Source organism: Talpa europaea, assembly GCF_964194135.1.
Source record: "Talpa europaea genome assembly, chromosome: 4".
Lineage (NCBI taxonomy): Eukaryota > Metazoa > Chordata > Mammalia > Eulipotyphla > Talpidae > Talpa > Talpa europaea.
The window spans coordinates 2,426,298-2,446,206 of NC_140070.1; positions in this window are offsets into that span (position 1 = coordinate 2,426,298).

Here is a 19,909-nt window from a genome sequence, read left to right on the forward strand (position 1 = left end):
CTCTGCAGACCAGGGCTTCCTGCAGCTGGAGAGCTGGGAGCCCCCCAGGCCTTGTAGACAGGAGCTCCCCCGGGGGGGCCTGGTGGTGGAATCTGGGGTCCCCCTGACTGGTTCTGGCTCAGTTCCCTGAGAGTCTGGAAGGGCCACTCCATCCAGACTGGGTGAGAGCAGTTCCCCCCATGATGCTCTCAGCCACACCCCTGCTTCTGGTATCATGGGTGCTGGGAGCTGGGATCCAGAGGACCCCCGAACTGTGATTCTTGTGGAGGCCTTCCAGGGTGTGATCAGACTGTCAGGGTCCATTTCGCTCTTGCTGCCCTTCAGGGCTGAGTCCAATTCACCTGAACAGGTGACCCAGCCACTGTACAGGGATCCTGGAACAGAAAACCAAAATGCATGACAAAGTAGAGCTTGGGGGTGCAGGCCCCACTCCAGTGCCCCACGGGCATGGCCCCGCACCCAGCCCTGGGCGCTGGGTGTGTGAGCACAGGTAACACGTTTCAGACGTGTGCTGGGATACTTTAGTGCCCTGGGTGGGGCATGATATGCGCCCTCTGTGGTGTCCTGGCCACACCTACCAGCCCCAGAGAGCCCCTGGCCACCCCCAGCTGGGCAGCGCCGAGGAGACCCCGTGACCAGCCCCGCAGTCCGTCGTGGGCCTCGGTCCTGGGTGCCCTCGGGGCCAGCAGCATTACCCACGTCACCAGCTTGTCCACCCCAGGAAGACCAGGGCCCGGAGCTCACCCCGCCCCGGGCCCCGGCTGACTCACTCTGCTTGAGTCAGGCTGGTGCTAATCTGTAGCTAATTTGTACAAGAGTTAAGTGTTTGATTTTTGTCCAAGCGGTGAAGTCAGCTGGGCAGGGCAGGGCAGGGGTTGGGATGAGAGTTTTCACCTGTGAGGACAGAGCCCCCCATAGTCTGGAAGGTTTGCCTGGTAGGAAGCCATGGTTGGGGTTCCCATCGGGCCTGTGGGGGCTCCCCTGTGAGGTCCCGAGTGGCCCCCTTGCTCGGGCGTCAGGACCAGGAGGGGGCAGGGCCTCCGCCAGGGAGCCCAGAGCGAGAGCATCGGCGAGTTAGGCTGCTGGAGGGTCACCGGTCAGTGAGCCGAACCCCACTGTGGTCCTGACGCTTTGCCAGACCCCCTGATTGCCACCCCCGCCCCTCCCCTGGCCCCTGCACACCTCCCACCTCAGAATATGGGGGCCAAAGTCAGCAGTGCCTGACCGTGGGGCCACGGGACCCCCTCACCAGCCACCACCCCACAAAAATGGGGTGACCTGCCCTGCTGCTTTCCCCAGTCCCTTCCTGTGGGTCACCTGGGGGCTGGGCACATGTCCACCTGCCGCACTCACCACACACGCACACCACTCGTCACCCACGCCACATTCACAGGACACACCGGCACACTCGTCCCACACTCACCACACGCGCACAAGACTCCGCAGGAGAGGCTGTTTTTCCTTGTGGGCCGGGAGTGGAGCAACCAGGGAACAGCCGTCTCGGGACGGCCAAGACTGTGGGCTTGTCCCGCAGTTCCGGAGCCTCCCCAGAGCCAGTCCACCCCTGCTGCTCATCGCCACACCGCGAGCTGCACGGGAGCACGGCCTGCGCCCCCAGCCCACCGGGCACCCCAGCCTCCTTGCCGACAGGCCCTGCGGTCAGGGCCCAGCCTGGCCCCCCACCTCATCACTCCCTCCAGAGACACCCAGGCCACACTGGGAAGCTGCTCTGTACTCTGGAAATAATGCCAAATTGATGCCTTCTAGAACCCAGTAACTGGGAAAGTCAGATCCCACTAACGCTGAGACGTGAGTCGAGTCCATTGAATCAGCGTCAGCTGGCGGTGGGCCGCCGGCGCCATCCTTTCTCTGTTCTCGGGAGGACGCTGAGCCCCAGGGTGCGTTTCCAGATGGGTTGATGTCTCAGCCATTCTGCTTCGCCCCTGCCAAGGGCACTTTATTTGGGGTGTAAGGGAGGAGGTGAGGCAGAGGGTGTTTCCAGCTCGTGCGGGCGCGTCTGCTCCTGGTTTCCATGTCAGCTCAGGAGAGGCGGGTCCATGAGTCCCGGCGCCGGCCCAGGGCAGCCGTCCGCTCCTGGGCCTGTCCCGTCTGTCCCCAGGGACCCCGGTGTGGACACGCATCCCCCGGGCTCGGAAGGTCTGTCCTCCTTGGCCCCGCCAGTGACCAGGGGCCTGTGACACAGCAATACCAAGTGCTATTATTACATAATCGACAATTTATAATTTTATTTTTTATGATCATCTGTTTCTATATTGGTGGTAGAAAAGTGAAATTAAAATATTTCAAAAGAAGGTGTCTGGAAAGAGAAATTTGCTTCCTTTTAGCTTGTTCCGGCACGCCCGACCACGCTGCGGGGGAGAGAGGTGGGAAGGAAGGGCAAGGGGCCGTGGGCCACGGGAGGGGGAGAGATGAAGCCCCCCCACTTCGTGCCTCCCCCGGGGCTGCTCGGGGGTAGCCGTTGGGACTCCCCAGTGTGGACAGCGAGTGGACAAGGTGTGAGTCAAAACACGCAGCCGGAGCGGAGCCGGAGCAGCCCTGTGTCACTCGCCCCTGCCAGCCGAGACGCGGCGCGGGTTTGGCTGAGGTCAGCGCGGGCCTGCCAGGGGCCTGCCATGGGCCCGAGCCTCGAGCCACGGTTATTCCATCCCCGCTGACGGCGCTTGGCGCCCGGGGCCAAGCTCTCCCGACACAGAAGAGCGGGGCCGAGTCCAGCACCTGGGGTCCCGCCACCGAGAGGCCCCACGGAGGAGGGGCGCAGACAGAGGAGACCGAAGACGCACCGGGGGGCAGAGGCGCCCGCGGCCTCTAAGGACGAATGATGGCGGGAGGGGAGTCGTCGGCCCAGGGCTGCTGAGGGCGAGGAGGCAGTGGACGGGGGACAGGCTTGGCGGGACAGAGGGCAGCGGTTGCAGCCACCTCCGTGCAGGGGTGGGCAGAGTGGGGGTGCAGGGGTGGACAGAGTGGGGGTGCAGGGGCGGGCAGAGTGGGGGTGCAGGGGCGGGCAGAGTGGGGGTGCAGGGGCGGGCAGAGTGCGGGCGCAGGGGACATGGTGGCGTGGAGAGGAGAGACGGCGCTTCCTGGCGGGCGTGCTGCGCGGGGGCAGAGAAACGGGGCCAGCTCTTGCAGTGATGTTCCATAAACGGAGCCGCCCGGCCAACGGGCTGGCGCCCTGGAGACGGAGACGCGGGGGGCGAGGGAGCGGAGGGCGCTGGCAGCCACCACGGCCGCGGGGAGGGGGGCACGAGAGGCTGTGCGGGCAGGAGACGCTGTGGTGGCAGCACGGCGGGAGGCTCCTGCGGGGGAGAAGGGCCGGCACATCGCCCTGCTGGCTTCTCGGCTGCTGTGGTTTCACAGGGGGCGGCCTGGGACGACCCTGCGCTAGGCGCCCTTGGTGTCGGTTCCCCCACAGCATGCACGTCTCTGCCACGTTTGGGGCCTCTGGAGACAAGTGCAGGCGTTCTGTGATCTCCGCCGTGGCCACCTGTGGTTAGAGACCTCGGAGGTCACCACCGTAGCCCTCCTCCGCGAAGACTGCCCAGCCAACGGCGCCCACGGAGGCCAGCGGCTTTGCAGCAAAGAATTTTTTCATCTAAGTCTCTTGTGGATATTTTTCCCGCATATGCTATCGCACACCGAGCAGACGGGAGAGCAGGAACCACTTCACATGTGCCGAGAGCCAGAATGTCCCCATGTGCGGCTTGGTGGCCCTGTGGGTTGGACGGCGGTCACTCGGGCCGGCGCTGTCTCCAAGGGGCCCTGGGGTGACCGCAGAGATCCAGAGACGGCGAGTTAGCACGAGAGGCAGGGGCGGCCAGTGCAGTGATGGGCGGTGCTGGCCGTGGCTGGGGCTGTGGTCACACTGGGGGCAGCGCTGGACTCTGTTTGGGTGGAGTTTTCTCCACCATGTCCACCCACTCACAGTCCAGGCTGGAGAGGATGTGCAGGCAGGGACGCAGGAGGGGCGGAAGGCCAGAGGCAAAGCATTTTACAAAGGAGCAAGTCTAGTGTTGGAGGGAGGAACCCAGGGGAGTAAGGAGGAAGGAAGAGACGCAGGGACTTGGGGTGGGGGTGGCGAGCTCCTCTGGGAGTGGCCGGAGTGAGCACCAGAGACAGCTGCCCAGGAGGGGAGTGACTGCCGCGGACCAGCACAGCAGTAGACGATGAGGCCACCTCAGGGTTGAGAGAAGCGTGCAGGGTGGTCAGGGCGTCGGTGAAAGAAATGACAAACAGACACACTTCAAGAGTGAAAATCTGAGTGTAATTTTCTTTGAGTTGGTGACCAATATATATATATGTTTTCCAAAAGCACAGGAATGAATATCAAAGAAATCAGCTTGCTCATGGGCTCAGCCTATCACCATCAGGGAGGTGATCTACATAACAAGCAATGACCATTACAGAAGAAAGGAGGAAGTTTAGAAAGACAGATAAGGGATTAAAGTTTGTAGTTCTAGAAAGACGGGATAAGACTTTTAGCATTCTTGTAGTGGTTCTTGGTGGTCGTTATCTTTTGATAAGCTTCTGCCTTTTTAGGGAACTTCCTCTGCTTCAGGGTGTTATGCTGTTCTCCCCCTGCACGCTGGTTGCCCAGCCGGATCTAGGGACCGTGGCGAAAGCCATTCCTAAAGATCACTGCGGGGGGAGGTGCAGCAGGTATGTAGGGTTTTGCTGTTCTCCCCCTGCGCGCTGGTTGCCCAGCCGGACCTACGGACGGTTAGCCCTAAAGGTCACTGCAGGGGGAGGTGCAGCAAGTGACAGGTGGGGTGGGTGCAGCTTCTGAGACCCGCCTGCCTCCCCATAGCTACTCTGTGTCCCCTGGAAATCGTGTGCTCCAGGCTGGGGATGGCCAGCACCCGGAGCCCATCTCGGCGTTCCTAGTTAGCAGGGGCGTCGAGCAAACACTCCCTTTGACAGAGCCTCTCCAGGAGGTTCTCAGGGCCCAGGCTGTGGTCTGCCGGCTGGGGCGGCTGTGGGGGCTGCCAGCGAACAGGGCCCCGCCACTGTGGCCACCGTGGCCACCACAGTTGGGGAGGCCCAGGCAGGCGCCTTCAGACTGGGCTATTTTAAATACCCTGTTGGCAGGCGCTAAGCAAGCAGGGGTGGAGACAGCGAGGCGGTCTCCGAAGGAGCGGATTCAGCCAGGGAAACCTCAAAGGCATCTGAGGGCCAGGAAAGCAGCCGTCCCCGCTCCGGCGAGGGGATGAGGGAGCCCTGGACGTGGCACTGCAGCAGGACAGGCAGCCGAGCCTGCGGGAGCCCCACATGACATCCCTGCAGGCCACGGTCCAGCCCTTGGCCCAGACACTTCCTGCACCGCAGGTCATACACACCCCCCAGGCGCCCTCCTCTCCAGAAGGAACTGACAAACTGACGAGGGAGGAAGGACAACTTGGCAAAGAAGGTGCGGAAGCCCAGACCTCCCCATGCTGGCCACAGGGAGGGGCGCTCCCCCCACACTGTGCTCTGAGTGCCCCCTGGAAGGGCTGCCAGGCCTGGGGCACAGGAGGGGGAGGGCAGTGCCCCCTCTATTCCAGCCATGCCGGGTGGGGAAGCACACAGGTCCCTCCCACTTCCAGAATTCGCTGCAGGGAAGGGGGGACTCACAGACTGGGGAGACTCAGCACTAATTCAGGGCTCGTGAAATTGCCTGGATTTCTGCGAACTCAGACTTTGGGGCTCCCAAAGTCTGGGTGATTCTCGAGCGCCCTCTGTCTGCCCCTCGTTCTGCCGCTGCCCCTGGGGGTAATGACTTCACATGCTATTGGGGGCCGACTTGTGACCCCTCAAAGCTCAATGTGGAAGCCCTGCCCCCAGGGCCTGGAAGGCGACTGTGCTCAGAGACAAGGCCTGCAAGAGTGAGGGCCCGTGGGGCCCCTGGGTGGGTCCTGAACCCCGGGGCTTGTCCTCATGGGAGGAGCTCAGGACACAGACGCCCACGGGCCAGGCCAGGTGGGGCCACAGGGAGGAGGTTGCAAAGATAAGGCGAGAACTCCTGGGAACTTCTTCCCCTTTCCACATGCCCCCAAGGCGCCTCACGTTGCGAGGCCCACGTTGTGTGCCGTGCAGATCTGTCCAGGGAGCTTCATGAACTTTCTGTGGGTGGAGGGCAGGGCCTGGTCCTAAGCGCAGGCCTCAGCTCAGCAAACACCAGCAAGGAAAAGGCTTCCTCCCTGGGATCCATGGTCAGCACTGGGGTGCCCCCTGGTGGCAGAAATCTGTATGACTGTCTCTTTTTTGGTCTTTTTCTTTTCCAGATTAATTTATTTGCGCACAAGAACTGGGGTACAGGCCAGAGGTGCACGGGTGAGAGGATTCACAAGAGACAGAGTGGGGAGAAAAACAGGCAGATCCACTGAAATCCACTGCTGAGGGGAGCAGCGGGGAGACAGGAGAGGTCTGCTGTGCCATGTGGGTAGCTCCCTGGCCGGGGATCGAACTCAGGCCGCAGTGGCTGCCGATAGCTTGATAGTGTTGTGACTTAACCTCTTGTGCTACCAGGGAGGCCCCTTTTCTTATTTTTAAAATTGCTTCATTCTGGTTGACACCGTTGTTGTGTACTGGAAGTGTAGCAGTCATTGCTCCATTAAAAATTACCCTGGGGGCCTCCCTTGTGGTGCAGGTGGTTGGTTGAGCGCCGCACTGTGAAGCTGTCCGCAGCCTCTGCAGCCTCTAGGTTCAATCCCAGCCAGCCGGAGAGAATCCCACATGGCACAGCAGACCTCTCCTGTCTCGCCCGCTGCTCCCCTCAGCAGTGTATTTCAGTCAGTCTGCCTGTTCTGCTCCCCACTCTGTCTCTGGTGAATCCTCTCACCCTCCTGCACATCTGGCCTGTACCCTGGTTCTTGTATAAATAAATCTTAAAAAGAAAACTATCCTGTACCTGTTTCCTCCATGAGGTAAGGCCCATGAAAGAAGGAGTCTCCATGTCTTAATGCCCTGTGTGGCCCTAGCTGATAGGCCGCCTGGCACACAGTAGGTGTCCTGGAAATACTTGCTGAATGACTAATTAATGAGCTCCTGTCTAACGCCTCAGGGGTGCCCCTCAGGGCTGTGAGCCAGCTGTTCCCGGATCACTGCAGGCCGCAGAACATGCCCCAGCGCCTCAGCACATCTAAGCTCACGGGCTGCAGGCTCCCGCCTTGGATGAGTCTCTGTGGAAGCTGCACATTTCACATCTAGACCTGAAGACTTCAACTGCTTCCACCCAGAAGCCCTGTCCTGCGGAGTCGCGTCACCGAGGACACCGAGCAGCGTGGTTACCTGTCTGTGGCCCCTGCAATGGAAACCGGTGTCTCCAGCCTGTCCTCAGCCCCTTCTGGCTCTGCTCTAAGAAAAGGGGTGTCCTGCAGCTTGCAAGCCCCCTCAGCTGCCAGCTGGGCTCAGCCCCGGGGGAGGCAGCACTGGGGATGGGATACAGGACAAGAGAAGCTGGACCCTCCCCCCACCCCACCCCCGCCCTGCCCAGACCGCACCTTGGCATTGAGTTTTCATGGCTCAGGCCCTTCTGTGGTCCAGGTGCTGCCAGAGCAGCCGGGCCCCTGGTGACCACTGGGCCGCCTCCCTCTGTCCCTCAGCCCAGACTCGCATTAAACTGTGGGTTGAGGCCCTCCTCCGCCCCGGTAACCAAATCCCTGCATTAGGTCTCCTTCACCAGAAATGTCTCCTGCTTAATCTTTGGCTGATGTTGCAATTTCAAAGTCAAATACCAACACCCCATGAGGAGGTTCTGCTCCCCCTGCCCCACCCCCACCGGCCTCAGGCTCTCGGGTCCATGATGCCCAAGCTTGGGCGGTGATGGCCACACAGCAGGGACGTGCCTGGCCACTGCAGTGCATGCTGCACAGTGGTTGAGACAGTGAATTTGTGGAGCATGTATTCTGCCACAAAAAAAAAAAGTTGGGAAAAAAGATCAAGAGGAAGAAAAGTAAAAACAGCAGGTCACAGGCCTCCCTGGTGGCACAAGGGGTTAAGCACCGTACTATGAAGCAATCAGCAGCCTCTGCAGCATGAGTTCGATCCCCGGCCGGCCAGGGAGCAACCCATATGGTGCAGCAGACCTCTCCTGTCTTGCCCACTGCTCCCCTCGGTAGTGTATTTCAGTAGGTCTGCCTGTTCTGCTCCCCACTCTGTTTCTGGTAAATCCTCTCACCCCCTGCATCTCTGGCCTACACCCCAGTTCTTGTATGCATAAATAAATAAATCTTAAAAAAAAAACCCAGCAGGTCACTTTTATGTTTAAGGGGGGAAGGGCAAGAATCTAGTGTTTGAATTGCTTGGGTATGAATTTCAAAGGCTCTGGAAAGATGCAGAAGAAACAAGAATAAGGTTTACCTGGGGAGGTGGGGGGAGGGTGGGAACGGGGCAGATGGGGGGCAAGGGTGGTGACAGCTGTAGCAGTGTCCTTCCCAGCACGTCCTAATTCTATATAAACAGTCTCAGAAGTTCCCAGCTGTGTATGGAAAAGCAGAAATGCCCCCTTTGGAGGGCTGCCTAATGGCCAGGTGACCGCCTCAGAACGGTGACTTCTGTGGGGTTTACCTTGACCTGCCACTGACCAGTGCTTGGCTTTCTGCCTTATCTCACCAGGCTAAGCCTTTCCCTCTGGAAACAGTCCCAGCCATTGAGCAGGGCCTGAACCCTGAGCTGACCCAACTGGGGATACGTCCCTCTGGAAAATTCCATTTTTCTGCCTGGGTTTCTAGGTCTCCAGGGACATGCCCTCACTTGGTGACGCTGTACCAAGCAGTCCTAGACCTGACTGCTAAGCCCCCGCTGTTAGGAAGGTTCAGGCCCCCTGTCTCAGCCTCTCTGAGTGCTGACCACTCCCAGCTGTCACAGTGTGGGGAGAACCCAGAGGTGCAGGGAAGCCCTCAGATGCTCCCTCTTCACTCCAAAGCACTTACCTTCCCTTCCCTCTACACCACCCCTTGCTGCCCTCCTCCTCTGGGGCCTTGGCTCTGCAGATCCTGCATTCCATCTCACATCCCATTCCATCCTGCAGACAGCTGAGCTCAGAGCTGGGACCTGCAGCAGCTTCGTGATGAGGAAGGTAGTACCTCTTGTAAAATCGGGAATTCCTCCCGGCTGGCCAGGTCTGTCTCGGGGCGACGAGGGCACTGCACAGGGCCTTGCTTCACAGCTATTTGTGAAACAGTACACTCCGCCCATGCGACTTTCTGGAGAGAGCAAGCCGTGGGCGGGAAGGCTGGGCCTGAACGAACATTAGCCTCTTGACGATGCCTTGGAAGCAGCTACTGTGAGAATCTCCTCTCTCCCAGCCCCGCCCCGCAGGTGCCTCCCACCCGCTGTCCTCTTTGCCCCCCTCCCTAGCAAGCTCCATGGGCGTAGGGCTGGGCGTGGGTGAGCCAGAGCTCCCTCCAGGTTCCTGGGGCCTGATTGGGGCTCCCCTCAGGGAGTTGCACCCTGATGCTCCCCAAGCCCCTTTCCTCCCCCAGCTGCCGGGCCCCACCTGAGAGCTTTGCACCTGCGAAGCCTCCTGGCGGTGCTGACACTGCATCCTGCACCCCCTGCGTCCTGGGGCCCAGGCCCGGCAAGACCAGAGGCCCAGGCCAGGATGGGAAGGAGAGCGGGTCTTACTGGGTAACAGACCCAGAGGCAGGGGTGTGCACTGTCCCGGATAAGCGCTGTGGGCCTAGGGGAGGGGCCCTGGGGCCTGCCAAGCTGCAGCGGGACACGCCTGCCGCCGTGTCGACAACATGGCATCCACCTTGCCAGGCCCTCTGCCAGCCCGGCGGGCCCTGGCACTGGCTGTGGCAGGGGAGGGCGCTGTCAACTCTCAGCTCAGCCCCAAGGTGAGACAGGCAGCTGATAAGCTAAGTGGGCCCTGGGAAGCGCTCCAGGCCGGTGTGCACCTGGCTCACCCTGACTCCATGGGGTGGGGGTGGGGAGGGCTGCTGGGCCGGCTCCCTGGACAGGGTGTGGGAGAGGACAACAAGCCCACCCCAAGCTTCAGTGTTTTCTCCCCAGCACTGAGGCGCGGCTCTCCACGGCACTGCACCCTGTGAGACTGATCAAAGCCAGCCCTGCGGAGCGAGTGCTGCCGGGAGTGTGGGCACAGCCAGGACCGCAGCGTGGGCGAGCGTCTGGGGAAGGCCCCTGTGCCCTGGAGGGAGGGTGTCCTGGAGAAGTGTGCGCACGGGTGGAGGGAGCAAGAGAGGCACTGTCTGGGGTGGGGGCCAGCGACACAGAAGGAACGCAGAGCCCGCACGGTGGAGTCAGGGGTTAGCGAGCCTCTCCAGGTGGCCCTGACCTGACCACCCGCCGGGGCCAGCCAGCGTGAGTCGCGGGAGAAGCCCCTTCGCCCTTTCTCTTTGGGTCGTAGGACACAGTTTTAGTACAAGATAAGTCCTGGAGGTGGCACTGGCGACTATCAGGCTGGGTCACTGTGGTGGACACACCCTGGGGTGGCCCCTGGAGTTCATACCTCTGGGGAGCTCTGCCCTTGGGGGTGGGCAAGCCCCTGGATCCGGGGAGGGGCACATGTGCCTCTTGGGATGGGGCTGTGGTCCTAAGACTCCCTCTCGCGGTCAGACTCACTCTCAAGACTCTCTTGCTGGCTTGAAGAAACAGGTGGCCAGGTTAGGAAAGTCTATGTGGCCAGAACCTTCCAGAAGCCTATAGAAGCAGAGGGCACCTGCCAATCAACAGGCTGGAAGCCCCAGGGCCCTTCAAGGTGAGACCACAGGAAATGAGGCTTACAGCCAAGTGAGCGAGCTGGGGGCAGCGTCCACCTGGTGGGGCTTCAGAGGAGGACGCGGCCCTGCCACCGTGAGAGCCCAAGCAGAGGGCCCGCCGGGCCGTCCCTGGCTCCTGCTCTACAGAAACCACAAGACCACTTGTGCATGCTGCCCCGGGGTGTGTCCACATCCCACACGGGGGCTCAGGAGTCCCTGCGCTGGCCCCCGTTCAGCGTGAGAAAGCCCTGGACACGGGCCGGGAGAGGACTCCTCTGTCTGGCCTTGTCCCTGGACTCTGCCCGCTGAGCCCCACGCGGCCTCCAGCGCACTCAGCTTCACTTCCCGGAGGGAGACCCATGTGCAAGGGGAGTTGGCAGAACCTGTCATCCTCTGGCCACGTCAGGGGTCCAGGCAGAGCAACCGCCCCCTTTGGAGACCTATTCTGTGATTTGGGGTTACTCGTGTGGCCCGACTTCTGATTACCAAGTCCTCTCTGATTTTGCAGGTTTCCGCTTATGTCAGGTGCACGCCTTGTTCCCTGCCGTTTGTGTAGCACCCACCGACATATTTTACGCTATTTAAATAGCACTGATTTGATGTCAATTGTGATTTGAGGACGGGAGTTGCCGGCTGACAGGAGCTGCTCAGGTGGGTCACTGAGGACACAGGTGAATGTGGGCAGAGGCTGGAACCCGTCTTGGGCTGCAGCGTGCTTGGCCTAACGTCATGTGCGGGGCTCCCTCTCCTCATGTCAAGGCTTCCCTTCATTCTTCCAAGAATCCAGTCCTAGATATGGTCCCAAGTGCCTGCCAGCCGGGTCCCCCAAACAAACGCCAGATTGGAGTGGTAACTATCGAACCCTGAAATTCTGAAAGTTGAGGCTTCCTCTGCAGGAGGCTGGAGACCCTCACACCCTGCCTGGCTTTGGGGTCGCATGTGGGAATAGGAGACCCCATCGTCAGGACCCCCCAGGCTCCAAGCATCAAGTTTCCAGCTGAGACTGTGATTGACTCGCTTCCCAAGAAGCAGGGCTCAGCTGTCTTCAGGGTCCCTGGTGGGCTCCTGCCGGGTTAACACCAGTCAGCGCTGGGCTGGGATCAGGGACTGGCAGGCTGAGCTGCTAATGAAAGCCTCCTTGAGCTAGAGACCGCTGACGCGCTGCCAGGCGACAGCAGACTGCGGGGATGAGAGCCACCCGGCAAGCTGCCGCCTGTGGCCTGGGCAGGGCTGTCCCGCAGGCTCTGAATGTGCCCTTGTCATCCTGGCTATATCAGGTTCCTTAAGAGGCAAAGGCAAAATGCCACTTTCGGATCCTGCCCGGCGAGTTTCCCTGCCTTCCCCAGGGGGCTGGTGTGCAGCCAGGCTGCCCAGGAGCCAGCTCATTGGTGCACCTGCTCTGCGCAGGCCCTTGCTTTCCGGAGCTGGTCCGTGTGCTTCCTGGCATGGTGCTGGACAAGCACTGGTCACAGCAAGCTTGTCTCCTGGCTCCCAGCTCGTTGTCACTAACACTCAGGATCCTTAAATAAGACCCCGGCACTATCAAATGTTGGCAAAGATGTGGAACCCCTGGGCACTGCTCGTGAAGAGGCAGGAGACCCTGAAGCTGAGTGTCCACTGTGATCGGCACATGCCATGGACACCAGGTCACTGCACAGCAGAAATGAAAACTTACGTCCATCAAAAAGCATATAAATGGCGCTCATAGCATGCCAGGTCCCAAAAGCCCCAATGGAAAACCAAACAAATGTCCATCAACGTTAAATTGCTCTTTTAATTTTTTTTTTTAATTTTTTAATTTTTTTTTTTTAAGATTTATTTATTTATACAAGCACTGGGTACAGTCAGAAGCGTGGGAGGGTGAGAGAATTCACCAGAGCCAGAGCGGGGAGCAGAGCAGGCAGAAGGACCGAAGGACACTGCTGAGGGGAGCAGCGGGCGGCAGGAGAGGTCTGCGCGCCATGTGGGACCCTCCTCCGGTGGCCGGGGAGCAGCCGGGGATCGAACCGGCGCTGCAGAGTCTGCGGGCAGCTTCGCAACCCAGCGCTCAACCGCTGCGCCACCAGGGAGGCCCATAAATTGCTCTTTTAAAATGTTGGTTTTCCATATACTAGAATACTATACAGCAGTGAAAGGTGAACAAATGATGAATCTCATGAATGTGATATCTACCAAAAGAAGCCAGGTTACCCCCCCCATAAAAAGGACTCTATGATTAAATTCATATATAATTCCACAGCATGCAGCTTGCCTGTAGGATTAGAAGTGAGGGTGTTGGTTATATCTGGGGCAGGATCCACAGCAACGGGTGGTGGAGGGGCAGGGGAAATTAGAAAACCAGAAATTGTTTTTACTTAAACAGAAGTGTTGAAAACAGCTCCACACAACTATATGATCACCACAGAACCAAATTCAACATTAACAGTTTTTTTGTATCTTTTATTAAAACAAAATCTTTTAAAAATCATTTATTTCTTCCCCTTAAACACAATGCCATCTGTTTCAAGACCGAATAAATATGTCTGCACAGCAGTTCATTTCCAGAATTTAGTAAACATAGCAAGATTAGTTTCAAAGCATATGGCAGATACTGAGCAATTTTTATCCCCAAGCAACTCTAAACTTAAGAAAACTAGGAGTTTTCCAAGAAGACACTCTACTAAACTGGTGAAAATATTTACACATCACAGACCCACCAGGGGTGAGTAGCCAGCATGTACAAAGGACTCGTGCAACTAGGAACAAAAAACAATAACCCACAACCCAATCAAAAATTGGGCAGAGAGCTAAATGAAGGTCCTTCTCCAAAGAAGATATGTAGGGGCCTCCCTGGTGGCTCAAGGGTTAAGATGCAATCTATGAAGCTGTCCGCAGCCACTGCAGCACGAGTTCGATTCCCAGCCAGCCAGGGAGCAACCCACATGGCGCAGCAGACCTCTCCTGTCTCACCCGCTGCTCCCCTCAGCAGTGGATTTCAGTAGATCCGCCTGTTCTGCTCCCCACTCTGTCTCTGGTAAATCCTCTCACCCCCTACACCTCTGACCTGTACCCCAGCTCTTGCATGCATAAATAATCTTTTTTAAAAAAAAAAAAGATATGTAGGGGGCAAACAAGCACATGAAAAAATGCTCATCACTTTTCATTCAGGAAATGCAAGTCAAAATCACAATGAGACACCACCTCACCTCAAAAAGACCAGAAACAATCAGTGTTTTCCAGTATGTGGAGAAAAATGAACCTTTACACTGTGGGTGGGAATGTAAACTGGTCCGGCCCAACATGGATATTTCTTGAAATATTAGAAATGAATCTACCACGTGACCCAGCAACTCCACTGCTAGGTATTTATCTACCCGAGAATATGAAAGCATTAATTTGAAAAGATATATACCCCTCTGTGTTTATTGCAGCATTGTGTATAATAGCCAAGCATGGAAGCAATATAAGTACCCAAGGACAAATGAGTGGATGGAGAAGCTGTGGTCTATGGCACGCTGGAATACCACTCAGCTCTGAAAAAGGTGAAACCTTGCAAGTGAAAGAACTGAAGGGGATTATGCTCAGCAAAGTAAGAGAGGAAGAGAAACACAAACACCATATGATTTTACTCATATGTAAAATATTAAGAAACAAGCAAAGGAACAGACAAAGCTAAGCAGACCTGTGGAATCTACCGCAGAACTGAGGCTCCTGGGAGAGGGAGCCCAGGGGAGGGGAATTGGTAATTGGCAGCCAGGTGTGGTGTGACAGGATTCAAAGAGATGTGAGCCTGTACCCCCAAATATACACAGTGCTGTAAACCAAGGTTACCTCAATCAACGGAAAGAAGTTGAAAAAAAAAAAATTCCCTGAAAAAGTTAAAAAAGAAAGCTAGTTTTCAAACTGCTGTGTGTCCTGCCCTGAGGAAGGGCCGCGTGACTCAGCAAGACAACCAGGTAACTTCACTTGGATGCGGAGCTGGATAACATTCAGAGAAGTATTTTTTGAAGGACGGTATTTAGACAACAAAACAGTTGTTTTGTTTTTTAAGATTTATTTATTTATGCATGCAAGAGCTGGGGTGCAGGTCAAAGATGTGGGGCGGGGGGAAAGGATTCACCAAAGACAGAGTAGGGATCAGAACAGGCAGATCCACTGAAACCCACTGCTGAGGGGAGCAGCGGGGAGACAGGAGGGGTCTGCTGAGCCATGTGGGTAGCTCCCTGGCCGGGGATTGAACTCATGCTGCAGAGGCTGTGGACAGCTTGGTAGTGTTGCGTCTTTAATCTTGCGCCACCAGGGAGGCCCTCTAGACACTAGTTTAAAGGAAAATTGTGACTCATCTCCTGTTGAACTGGAATGACTCACCAGGGAGGTGAGGAAATTCTCTGGGAAGTCTCCTCAACAACGACGCTGCTGGGAGGGGCTGGGGCCAAGGGGGCGCTGCCTCAGCACACCGTGGGCATGTGGGCTCTTCCTCACCATCACAGGGATGGATATTCTTCCCCAAGTCCCCTGTGTCACTGTGTAACATCAGGTTACAGTGCCGCGTGTGATTTAGGGGTACAGGCTCACAGCACCTCAGGTGTGTCACCACCTCACGCCTCCACCAAACACCCGCAGCACGGTCCCAGGTCACTGGCCCCCTCCCACTTTCGCCCCACCCTCCGCCGCGGAGCCTCAGTTCTGCATTCAGATTTCTGGGGTTCGTTTAATGTAACTGTAGGGTCAGGAATGGCCACGGTGCAGGTTTTCTAGGATCCAGCAGACCAGGTAAAGGAGGAGTCAGAGTCCTCAGTGGTTTTGCAGGTCTTTTATTGGGGTTACCAGGCATACAGCAGGCAGGGGCGCTGGGGGGCCAGCCCCCAGCAGGTCTTCATTCTGGGCTCTCGGGCCATCTCTCGGCTTCTGCTTTCAGCTTCTCTGCTTCTTTCTCGGCTTCTCTTTCGGCTTCTACTGGTGTCCCCGTGACGCCGCCCTCAAGAGCCCAGTCTCAGCCCAGGTGAATCCCATCTACCTAGGCCCACCCCCTGCTCCAGGCGCCGCCATCAGGCATGCGTTCAGGACCACAAGGATCCATCATCTATCCTGATGGTGGGAGGGCAGAAAAGCCTGACCTTTTTTCCTTACCCTACAGTAACTTAAAAAATAATTAGGGGCAGTTATATTCTAACTCCCTGAGCAAACGGACAACTCTGGGAGGTGGGGACTAGGCACCCCCAGAGCTGCCTACATGGCCTCACCCACAGGGGATGAGGCTGAGACAGGCAGCAACTGCAGGATACACAGCCCAGCCGAACTGCCAGACGTCACTTCTGTCCAGGAGCAAAGCTCGTCCCACAAGCCCACTCCTAACACGCGAGTGTGCACCCGAAGAAACAGACGCTGGCACGCGGCGCGGCAGCCGTGCGAGGGTGTGAGCCAGGACAGGGGGAGGCATCGCAGAGCCCCCTCTGCTGAGCTGTCTCCCTCTGGGGCCCTGGGGCCTGCGGACTGAGCTGTGGGGTCCCGGGGCCAGGAGAAGGGCTGTCTGCAGGCGGGGCTGAGCCGGCAGTGGCGCAGGGGTGCCAAGCCCGCCCGCGCTGAGGGAAGCGAGGGGAACGCCCCTGCATCTGCGCCCCACAGGCCCTTCCCCGCCCCCCCATGCACTGCCATCCTAAGGTTCATCATCAAGTCAACGCACGCGGTGACTCCGAGGAGACCCAGCTTCTCTGCTGCCCAGTGACCCCGCTGAGGCGAGCTTACCCCTGGCACATACTAGAAGTTTCAAAATGGAAAAACTCAGGAGGATTAGTTTGTCTTACTCGCCAACGCCAAGGACTTGAGGATCTGATAATGAACACGGCCGGGAAGGGGGTGAATCGGTCAACATGCAAAGCAGCTCGTCTGACGTCAGGAACCCATAGACACAACCTTCACGGGTGTTTGTTCCAGGTCATGCTTCTCACGAAAACCATTTGGGATAATACAATAGCATTGATTTGTCTCAAGTGAGTTCTTATTAAATTTTTATTATGGTAGAACCCCTTAAAGAGTTTATAATAATTTTTATATAAAAATGTCGTCCTTCAAAACCCCCAGGAAGTGACCATGTGCAGCCATGACCCTCAGGTGGTTTGAAGCACCACAGCCTGCTTCCCCCTGAAGCGCCCCTGATGCAGGTCTTAGGGCAACATGGGCTGAGCCAGCAAGGCCGCCAAGAACACGCCGCAGGACCGGCGCTGGGGGCCCCTGGAAATCTGCAGGAAGAAAGAGCAGGGCGAGGCCGACCGCTGTGTTTTTCCTTTTTGCGGGGTGAATGAGTTAAGAAGCAGGCTTTGCCCGCCCTCCTGCTGACAGGGAACTGCTAAGAAAAAGAAATCTTTCCCTGTAAAAGAGTCCTGGGCCTGGAAATGTAAAGTAAACAATAAGTTTGCTTCCTTAACAAGCACATCGAAACAAGGCCTGGCAGCCCGCTAGGCTGATTGCTCTCCCCGGCCATCCCGGAAGATCTGTGTCCTTCCCCTTGCCCTGCGTCAAGAGTGTGTACGCGAACTCACCGCCTTTATCAGTGTAAAGTGGTTGTGTGTAAAAGAGACTCTTTGTCTCTGGACCAGTGCTCAGACCTGAGGGGGACAACCTGGGTCTGAGGCCTCATGCACGAGTAACAAAGCTTTCCTGGCCTCACCATTCCTCAAGTACCGCTTGTTCTTCCCCTGCCTGGGGAAAAGGCTAGAGTGTATTTTCGCAACACCGCCATGGGCGTCTGGGACCGGCCCCTGCCGTCTTGCACGCACACCTTCACTATGGACGCCGGCGCCCGGAGAGCCTGGGCAGCGAGTGTGTAGAAGGGGACACCTGAGCCGCGAGGCGAGGGGCCATCGGGCGGCATCACTCCGGGGTGGGACTAGACAGGAGGAGACGCCGGAGAAATACCAGGAGAGAAAGCGGGTCAGCAGTAAGTATTGTCTTTTCACGGGGAGGAACTGAAGCTGACCGCCCCCTCCCCGCGCCCCGGTCTGGGGTGGCTGCAAACACGTACTGAAAATGTGGAGGCTGACCCGCAATCACAGCCTTGGGATCATCGAAGAACACGAAGCCATCGGCTCGGAAAGACATGTGCCGACAGCGTCGATAGCAGCGCAGGTCACAGCCGCTGGAGCGTGGACGCGGCCTCCGTGTCCTTGCTGCACACCTGGATCAAGGGGACGAGGCGCACTCAGACATTGTTCAGCTAAAAGGAAAGGAAAAATGCAGCCGTTTACAGCAGCCCGGGACGAGCCGGGGGCATGGGGTGCGGAATAACAAAGACGAGCACCGGCCATTTCCACGGTAGACGATCTGACACAGCGGGCTACGCACAAAACCCGGCAGATGTTTGTAAACACGGCAAGGGCTGAGGCCAAGAGGGAGGAGCCGGGCGGGGGACATAAGAGCTGCTGGTGGGGGAAAAAATGGATCTTTCTTAAGAAGAGCGTGTAGAGTGAACTTTGAGAACACTTGTGATGGGTTTCACCTTCGATCTAGAAACGCTGGGGCTGTATGGAAACAAAACCCTGGGCTATACGTGAAAGAAGCTACAGGAGAGAAAAATGAGAAATTTATCCTTACTAGCGGCACCTCTTACATGAAACCTATTTTAAAAGCTGTAAAAAGACAAAGCTTTTTTAATCCTAAAACAGTAAAGATATTAAAAACTTTTGCATTTACTCCCATCCTTTGCCTTCTAAACAGCGCCTCAGATCATTTCCAAATTAACCATAAAACATCCTCTTCCCCAGAAGAAAGGGAAGTGTTCATAGCAGACACCAAGTCCTCTCCCGGGATGCCGAGTGCACAGGAGCGTGTATTGAGCTAAAAGATCACGTCTAATTTGAGTGGTAACTGGAGGGCAAGGCTGTCGTGAACAAGCAGCACCTGAGTGCTGGGACAGCCACTGTCCCCTCACAGGCTCTCCCACAGGTGCCGCCACCAACTCAGGAGGAGGACAGGAAGCCTCCAGGAACCCCAAGTCCAGGTCGTCTGAGGAATCCGCTGGAAAGTCTGAAAGACCAGACCCAAGAGACACTCCTCCACGCAGGTGCTTCACCCCCCACAGGGAGAATTTCTCACTCCTTTAAGGCACTTGAGAGTAAATTAAGAGCTTAAGTGTAAACAAGGAAAAGGTGGTCCTGAAAGCCCCGTCAGCTACACAAATATTCTGGGGGGCCTTATTTGACGAAAAGTTACAACCCAAACGAGACCCAACTGACAAATGGACAAAAAACGTGCTCCAGTGAATGACTCGTGGTGGGACGATCGAAGCCCTCACCGGGCTGTGCCCTGGGGCTGTGCACGCGGTGCTAAGGAAGTTGCTAACATCAAGAGGTGGGAACCCCCCCGCCCCCCACACCTCTGCAGCCTTGTACAGACCAGGAGTCCTGTGCGGTGGCTGCTGGGGTGTCTTTGTGGGACGAGGAAACAGTCTGATGTTAATTTTCATGACAGCTTGTTGGGTAAGTGAAAAAGTATCAGGCTTTCCCGTCCTCCCGCCATTAACATTAATGATGGAGCCCAGCGGTCCTGCATGCTTAGGTGGGCACACCTGGGCTGAGACTGGGCTTATAAGGGCAGTGTCATGGGGACGCCAGCTGAATGCGAAGAGAACGAGGAGCAGCAGAATGAGAGCAGAACCAGCAGAGCAGCAAAGGAGGAGCAGAGACCGCGGGAGAATGCCAGAGAGCCCAGGAAGAGTGAAGACTCGGAGCCTCCCCGGTGGCGCAGCGGGTTGAGCGCAGTGCTGTGAAGCTGTCCACAGCCTCTGCAGCGCGCGTTTGATCCCCGGCCGAACCCGCAGGGGAGATTGCCACATGGCGCGGCAGACCTTTCCTGTCTTGCCCGCTGCTCCCCTCAGCAGTGTCTTTGGTCTGTCTGCCTGTTCTGTTCCCCGCTGTCCCTGGTGGGCCCTCTCACCCTCCCGCGCTCTGGCCTGTACCCTGGTTCTTGTATTTAAAAAAAAGTGAAGACTCGCTGAGGACCTCCCTGCTTTGTAAAAATCTCAATAAAATCCTGAAAAGCCACCGAGAGCTCCAGGACTCTCCTTTACATCTACCCAGATCAGAGATCCTGCTCTGCACCTTCCTGGCGCTGCACGGCTGCACAGCTGGGATGCTGCTAAACATCCTGAACTTCAAACCTAGTGAATTTTACCATATGTGAAAAAGATCTTATTAGAGCTAAAAAACACCACTCATGAC